The sequence below is a fragment of the Puma concolor genome, chromosome E2 (genome assembly GCF_028749965.1).
Source record: "Puma concolor isolate L17-30 chromosome E2, mPumCon1.1.hap2, whole genome shotgun sequence".
Taxonomy (NCBI): Eukaryota; Metazoa; Chordata; class Mammalia; order Carnivora; family Felidae; genus Puma; species Puma concolor.
In genome coordinates, this window is record NC_141681.1 from 45,403,368 (window position 1) to 45,411,160 (window position 7,793).

The following is a 7,793-nucleotide window of genomic DNA, read 5'->3' on the forward strand; positions in this document are numbered from 1 at the left end:
ACTAAGGGGAAATCAGAGGTGACAACTCACTTTGGAACCCTAAGCCTTCAGATAGTATTAATGATAGTGTAGGAGAAGATTACTCAGGGAAAGCATATGTTTAGAGAAAACAAGCTTAGTTTGCAGACTTGGCACTCCAACGTTTAGAAGGCATGGAGAGGAATGAAAAGTAGTCAGTCTGCTATACTGATGAGAAAGGCAAATATCAGGATGCCTGGGTGGCTCAGTTGGTTAACCGTCCGACTTGGTTTCAGCTCAGGTCATGATCTGGTTCATGGGTTCAAGCCCCACATCAGGCTCCATGCTGGCAGTGTGGAGCCTGCTTGTGATTTTCTCTGTCTCTGTTTGCCCTTCCCCCCACTCATGCGCTCTATCCCTCTGTCAAAATAAACATTAAAAAAAAAAAGGATATCTAGAGTTTGGTGTCTCAGAAGCCAAGATGTCTAAGTGTGTGAAGATAGTCATTCTGTTGATTGCTTCTACAAAATTGAATAGGATGAGCACAATGTCCTTTAGATTTGGCAATATGTAGGTCATTGTAGACCTTTTGAAAAGCCTTTCTGGTTGATTGCTTGGGTCCTAAACCAGACTGGAGCAGCATAGGATAAATTGGCAAGAGTATGGCTCTGCTATCTGCCTAATTTTAAAATCTGGTCCTGCCACTTTTTTGAGGCTTTCTGCAAGTTTTGTAACAGTTGTGCCTCAGTTGCCTTATTTCTGGTGCATCATCTTCTACAGTTGTGATTAAGTAATAATTGACATTAAAGAAAATCTTAGTAATCTATACGTAACAAATGCTCAAATTAGACTCAGAGTGAACAAAGATAGGAAGAGGTGACAGCAAGTATAGACCACTCAAAATGTCTTGCTGGGAGCCCAGAGTCCAGCTTGAGGCAGACTTGAGATTAAGGAAGGGATTATTGGTTTGTTACTAAAGATAGAATATATAGAGTATATTTGTAAGCTGATGTAAGCTGATGAAAATGACCCAGTAAGATAACTTCAGGACAAAAGTATCTGAAATTAGGAGAAGATAAACTTGCACAGATGACCGAATTAGTGGTTGATAGGAACTGGCTTACTTTATCTGAACAGGAGGGAAGAGAGAATAAAAGCATCAGTGCGAGCAGATCTGAAAATTTGGTGGTGGGGAAAATAAAAAATGTTCTTATCTGATTAATTATATTTTCTCAATGAACTATCAGATAAAGTTGTTTAGTTAGAATGAAAGCCAGAATGTGAGATTCAAGGAGTAAGAGGAGGCATGTGGTTCTTAAGAGTTGAAGCATGCTCCTAAGTCCCCAGTAAAATGAAGCCTCTGAAATTTTTCACTAAAAATCCCCTTTTCCTTGTCAGGCAAACTTTATTTCAGACATCCCTAAGATGTGTCCAGTTTGAACTTAATTGCCCTGGGGGTTTTATGGAGTTGACCAAGAACAAACATGGTGGCTTCTCTCCAGTAATTTGAGATGTTACTACATTTGAGAAGCTTAGTCAGATACTCTGCTAAGTGAGGGAATTATGAGAGTCGTTACTGAATGAAAGTTCTATATAATGAGATTATCATCCTACAGAACTAAATATAAAATGCAGATGTTTGGAGGATTGAATGCTAGGGCAATCAGCATTAACTGGGTAGAATTAATTAACATGAAGCCATGTTACATCAGGAATCTTGTACAAAATAGGCTGATATGTGAAACAAATCTGGAGACCAGACAAAATATACCAAGGGTTAAATATTTATGGGGTGCCTGGGTGACTCAGTCAGTTGAGTGTCCAGCTCTTGATTTTGGCTCAGGTCATGATCCCAGGGTCATGGGATCTAGCCACTATGCCGGGCTCCGCATTGAGTGTGGAGCCTGCTTAGGATTTTCTTTCCCTCTCCCTCCCCCCCACTTCCCTCCACCTCCTCCTCCTCTCTCTCTCCCCCTCCCTTCCTCCATCCCTCTCCCCTGCTCATGCTTACACTCTTTTCTCTCTCAAAAAAAATAAATGTCTTAAGGAATAGTGACTATACAACAATGATAATGTCCACTTTGTGTAGTTAAGGAAAGAACTAAAGTTTTGAGAAGCAGGGGTACCTGGCTGGGTCAGTCAGTAGAGCATGTGACTCTTGATCTCAGGATCAGGAGTTTGAGCCCCACGTTGGGCATAGAGTTTACTTAAATGTCAAATTAATTTTATTTTTTAATTTTTTTTTATGTTTATTTTTGACAGAGAGGCAGAGTGTGAGTGGGTGAGGGGCAGAGAGAGAGGGAGACAGAATTCAAAGCAGGCTCCAGGCTCTGCACTGAGAGCTCAGAGCCTGATGCGGGGCTCGAACTCACTGAGTTGTGAGATCATGACCTGAGTTGAAGTTGAACGCCCAACCAACTGAGCCACCGAGGAACCCCTAAAATTAATTTTAAAAAGTAAAGTTTTGAGAAACAAACTTCTGTGAGCAAGGTATTTGGTTTAAGGTCCTTTTATTACAAGAGGGTGGCAGACACACTGACTTAAGTGTGCCTATTAAAATAACCAGGGCAAGCCACTAAGGGAGGGAGGGAGGGGCAGCAGGGAAAGAGAACTTCTGAACTAGAAGGAAATGTAGTGAGAAGAAAATACAGGTGCACATGGCTGGCTCAGAAGAGCGTGTGACTCTTGATCTTGGGGTCGTTGAGTTTGAGCCCCATGTTGGGTCTAAAGATTACTAAAAAAATAAACTTAAAAAAAGGCAAGAAGGGGCGCCTGGGTGGCTCAGTCGGTTAAGCGGCCGACTTCAGCTCAAGTCACGATCTCGCGGTCCGTGAGTTCGAGCCCCGCGTCGGGCTCTGTGCTGACAGCTCGGAGCCTGGAACCTGTTTCAGATTCTGTGTCTCCCTCTCTCTCTGCCCCTCCCCCGTTCATGCTCTGTCTCTCTCTGTCTCAAAAATAAATAAATGTTAAAAAAATAAAAATAAAAAGGCAAGAAGGTGAAAAACAGTAAATGAAATAACTAGAAACCACAATGAATAGTTGAAATGAGTCTAAATGCATCATTAATCCCAGTAAATGTAAATGGGCTCAACTTGTCAATTAGAAGCAAAGATTTTGAAATGATGGGCTTTGTTTTGTTTTTTTGTTTTAAAACAGCTATAAACAGCTATATTTACCAGGGTCACATCTAAAAAGATAAGTACATAGGTGAAAAATACAGAAAAAGATATACTGGGCAGATAGTATACAATAAAAAGTTGTGTTTCAATATCAGACAAAATAGTCTTTAAGGCAAACACTGCTAGAGATAAAGTCACTAGAGAGTGGTAAAATTTTGAATTCACCAGTAAAGTTAAAAGATTCTAACCTTTGAAGTTCTTTAAGTAAAAGGAACTATATATAGAAACTGACAAATTCACCAGATATTTTAAAATTGCCTGGAGCAGTCGGTTAAGCGACTGACTCGATATTGGCTCGGGTCATGATCTCCTGTTTCTTGAGTTCAAGCCCCGCTTCAGGCTTCATGCTGTCAGCACAGGATTCTCTCTCTCTCTGCCCCTCTCCTGCTCTCACTTGCTCGCTCTCTCTCCCAAAATAAACATTTAAAAAAAAAAATGGAGCAAAGCCAATTCAGTGTAAATTCATGATTTTTATCATCTTAAAATTCCTTAAGTGTCTACAAAGAGAGGAGATGGAGGTCTTTGGAAGAGATGGGAGCTGGGTCCCAAATTGTGTCATGGCATTGACCTCGCTTTTTTTACTCTATTTCCTCACCCATCAATTATGGATGACCTTTCAGGTCTGGCCTTCTAATTGGGCTATGTGTAAGTTGGAAGAGTTGCCCCTTTTTGAGAACACTTTCTCCTAATGTACCTTCAAGCAGAAACCTTTCTGTTTCTTCTGATTCTGGGGAGTGACAGGAAGCATGAATAGAGAGGGGAGGGAAAGTTACAGGCACATACTTTTTATTACTCTCAGGTCACTTATTCTACTGCTTTTACATGTTTTTACAGTGCAATAAAATGGGCAATTTCCTAGGGTAGGTTGGGGAAGCCAATAATACAAGATGTAAAATAACCATTTCTATACAAGGTACCACCCTTTCTGTGCACATTCAGAATAAAATAAGGAAGGATGGTTAGCAAATGCTAAGAGTGATAATCCTGAATAGCTGGGATTATATATGAGGTGTTTTTATTTTTAATTCCCCCCCCCCCCCCAATCTTTAAAAAAATGTACATGTAAGGGCTCCTGTCTGGCTCAATCAGTTGAGTGTCCAACTCTTGGTTTTGGCTTAGGTTGTGATCTCACGGTTTGTGAGTTTGAGCCCTGCATCGGGTTCTGCGCTGACAGGACAGAGTCTGCTTGGGATTCCTTCTCTCCCTCTCTCTCTCTGCCCCTCCCCGGCTTGCTATGTCTCTCTCTCTCTCAAAATAAATAAACTTTTTTTTTAACTACATGTGTTGTGTAATAAAAGTGTACAAAAGTCCATTTATTGAATTGCTTGTAGAATTCTTGCTTGGCCAACTTGGAGTCCTATTGGAATAGGTTTGATAGTTTTTAAGCTTTCAAATCTGGCTGCATAAGTGAAACTGATACATACTTTCCCTTAAAAAAAATTTTTTTTTTAGGATTATTTATTTTGAGTGCAAGCAGGGGAGGGGCAGAGAAAGAGAGAGAATCCCAAGCAGACTCTGCACTATCAACACAGCCCAATGCTGGGCTTGAACCCATGAAGCATGAGATCATGACCTGAACCAGAATCAAGAGTCAGATGCTTAACTAACTGAACCACTCAGGTGCCTCTATACTTTCCTTTTTTAACTTAAGTTTGTAATACACATGATATGTTGGCATTCATCACTGATTTTACCACTGTGAGAATGAGAGAAAAGGACTAGCCAGCTGGGTTAAGTTTTCCATGCAGATGATGATGAGCTAAAGATAGAGAAAATTAAAAAACTAATAGTAATGTTTTTGGTGAATGAGGAGTATTTGTATTCTAGGGCTGCCATAGAAAAATACCACAAAACTTAAAACAAGCCATCAAGTATTTGGTTTGGGGTTCTACACCCCCCCCCCAACTCCCTGTCAAGTATTTTGTTAATGAGGTACCACATTGTTGCTGTTCTCTCACCATTGTGGAAAAAGAAGTCCAAAACCAGTTAGTGTGATGAGGACCATGCCCCCTTCTGAGGCTGTGGGGAAGAATGCTTCCTTGCTTCTTATGGCCCCAGGCGTCCCTTGGTTTGTGATTGCATCACTCCATTTTCTTCACATGGTCCCCTTCCCCTTGTCTCCTCTCTGCCTGCAAACCTCCCTCTCTTTATAAGGACATGAGTTATTGGATTTAGGGCTTACCTCGACTTTATTACATCTGCAAAGACCCTGTTACCAAATAAAGTCACATTCATGGCTACTAGGGTTAGGGCCTAAAATATCTTTTGGGGGACGTAATACAACCCACAACCTGGAAATCAACAAACCTAACTGGAACAGCAGTTTTTGTGAAAATAAGCTTAGACACATAGGTCCTTAAAATTGCCAGCATGAGGGGCGCCTGGGTGGCTCAGTCAGTTGAGCATCCGACTTCAGTTCAGGTCATGATCTCACAGCTTGTGAGTTCAAGCCCCATGTCGGGCTCCATGCTGACAGCTCAGAGCCTGGAGCCTGCTTTGCACTCTGTGTCTCCCTCTGGTCTCTGCCCCTAACCCGCTCGCATCTTGTCTCTGTCTCTCTCAAAAATAAATAAACATTAAAAAAATTTTTTTAATTGCCAGCATGAGTTTGAGCAAATCTACCTGGAATGCAACCAGTTTCTTTTTAAATGTTTACATCCGTGAGTTTTTCTCAAATCTAAATTCCCAGAATGAGTTTTGAACATGTTACAGTAGTTCAAAGTATAGGAAGGGGTATTAACATACAACATAGCTCCCAGCTCCTAGTCCCTGAGGGACTTTCATATGAGGATAAGGAATACAAATGTGTAGGCAACAAAGAATAATGACATCTGGGATCCATCGGAGATGAGGCATGGGGAATGAGCCACATCAACTCTAGTGGACTGTAGGAGAAGAGAAATCCTTAGAAAAAGTATGGCTAAGGTAAGGCAGAAAGTGGAGGTAGAACTTTTACAGTGTTGAGGTTTAGCACATTTGCAGTGTTTGTGATATGGTTGGCATTTTCAAAGGCAATGTGAAATAATAGGCCCAGACAGTAGTAGAGGGGAAGTGTGAGTTGGGATGGTTGACTGCAGTGGTTGTGCTGACATGTCTGAAAAGTGGGGCTGCAGAGGCCTCACAGTTCTGTTTGGCTTTCTTGTGTAAGGTCTCTGGACCATTGCAGACAGTCACATCCATCTTTTTCACCTGTTACCAGAACCAGTTTTAATTTTTTCTAACTTCATTTAAGTGGAAATAGTTAAATGTCTGGTTGCCTAGGCTACTGAGATAATTGAAGGATTCCCCTCAGGTACATAATCCAGGAAGGAAATGGCAGGAGAAACAAAGTTTTTAAGATGATAGAGTCATATAGAATGTGGTCATTGGATAAACATGTTATCTCCATTTATCGCTGGAGAAATCTGAAAGATGGCTTTGGTTATCTCATTGCCATACAAAGAATAAATGTCTATCATTCTTCATTCCTTGTAAAGAATAATCAGACCTCCTTATATCAACGTTCAAGGTCTTTCATGTGTTGTTCACTTTCTGCTTTTCTAGTTTTACCTATCACTAATTTAAAGCATGTGTTTTATGCATTAACTAAAAATAAATTGCTTGATGTCCCAGATCTTGCTTTGCACTTTTCCACATTAGCAACATTTCTTACTCCTTTTCCTCTGCTTGGAATGTCCGTCCACCATAATTCTTTTTTTTTTAAGGGTTTATTTATTTATTTTGAGAAAGAGTGTGTATTTGCAGGGGTGAGGGGCAGAGAGAGAGAAGGAGAGAGAATCCCAAGTAGGCTCCGCGCTGTCGGTGCAGAGCCCAAAAAGGGGTTCGAATTCATGAACCATGAGATCATGACCTGAGCCGAAATCAAGAATCAGATGCTTAACAGACTGAGCCACCCAGGCGCCCCCATCCACTATAATTCTTAGTTACCATCTATCAAAATGTATTCATCATCAAATGTAGAGTTCAGCTGTTACTCTTCCATTGAGCCCTTCCTATTCCTGCCTTTGTACACTTGGAGATCATAGGTTTCTGAATAGTAACTACCAGTAATTAAGTCTTTAATATTTGCCAAACACTGTTTTGAAAACTTACAATGTGTCAAGTCTATGAAGTGTAGTCACTCATTTCGTTTTACAGATGAGGAAATAGAAATTTGCATAGCTAGCAATTAATTACTATTTCTTAAACCATTATTATAATAGAGCATATTTAGAGATGAAAAGGAAGCTCAAGACTCTTCCAACCCCTTTTATTTTATTTTATTTTATTTTATTTTATTTTATTTTATTTTATTTTATTTTATTTTATTTTTCCAACCCCTTTATTTTATAAGTGAACAAACTGAAGCCAATAAAATTAAGCAATCTGACTGAAGAACTATAATTAGCATAATGGATAGGCAGAGTAACAAATCAGTCAATCTTAACAGCTTGATAAGTTATCACAGGACCAAGAAAAATGACAGCTTGAAATAATGAAAGGGGGAAATATAAAAACAGATCTAGAGGGGTGCCTGGGTGGCTCAGTCAGTTAAGTGTCTAACATTAAAAATATTAAAAACTAACATTAAAAAATAAATAAAAATCGGGGCGCCTGGGTGGCTCAGTCGGTTAAGCGTCTGACTTCGGCTCAGGTCATGATCTCACGGTCCGTGAG